The sequence below is a fragment of the Penaeus monodon genome, chromosome 32 (assembly GCF_015228065.2).
Source record: "Penaeus monodon isolate SGIC_2016 chromosome 32, NSTDA_Pmon_1, whole genome shotgun sequence".
NCBI lineage: Eukaryota > Metazoa > Arthropoda > Malacostraca > Decapoda > Penaeidae > Penaeus > Penaeus monodon.
The window spans coordinates 14,448,152-14,448,975 of NC_051417.1; positions in this window are offsets into that span (position 1 = coordinate 14,448,152).

The window sequence follows — 824 nt, forward strand, 5'->3', positions numbered from 1 at the left end:
GATTCAGTACTGTGATAACAGCAGTTTAAGAATTCCACACAGTGTGCGCATAACCAGAACAATTATATTCTTTCCTGTCATAAACAAGTCTCAAAGTCTATGACCCTTTGTGAATTCAACTTAGACTTTCACTTACTTACGGGCAAGTATTGTGGAGTCATAGATTTTTTTTTCTGTCATAAACAAGTCTCAAAGTCTATGCCCTTCGTGAATACCCCCTAGACTTCACTTACTTATTGTTAAGTATTGCATCCTGTCTCCTGAGAGCATCTTCCAGCTCAATGACCGACTTCTTGCTCAAGTCCCCCAGATACCCCTGCTTCAGCCTGGGGCCTTTATGGTAACGTCATCTCCCTGCGCGGGTAGGGACTTCCACTCCTGCCCACCTTCTTAAAGAGGGGAAGACTCTCCTCTGTCCTTCGCCCTGGAGACACAATCTCCTGTCACGTTCTCGCCGCTGAAGATGATGTGCTCGCTTTCCGCTGTCACTTCCCCTCCCTCGCGGCAAGTGGCCTCTCGACAACTGACATCCTGCACTACTGAGTCTAGACAACAGTTTCAGTAGGTTTCCCCCTCGGATTCCGTGGTGGCGCAACGTCGGGTTTGTTTATATTTTCTAGAAACGGGAAACAAGTGACGAGCGAGAAGCGCGAGCGAGAAAAAGCGAGGAATCATCTCTCGAATTATGGGAAAATGCCAGAGATGTCTGATGCCGAGTATTTCCATAATTATATCAAATGTCTTCATTAGAGTTTATTAAACACCCTGAACTGCTGTTTTTCTATATTTTTGTATGATAGTGATAGAACACGAAATTGAACTTG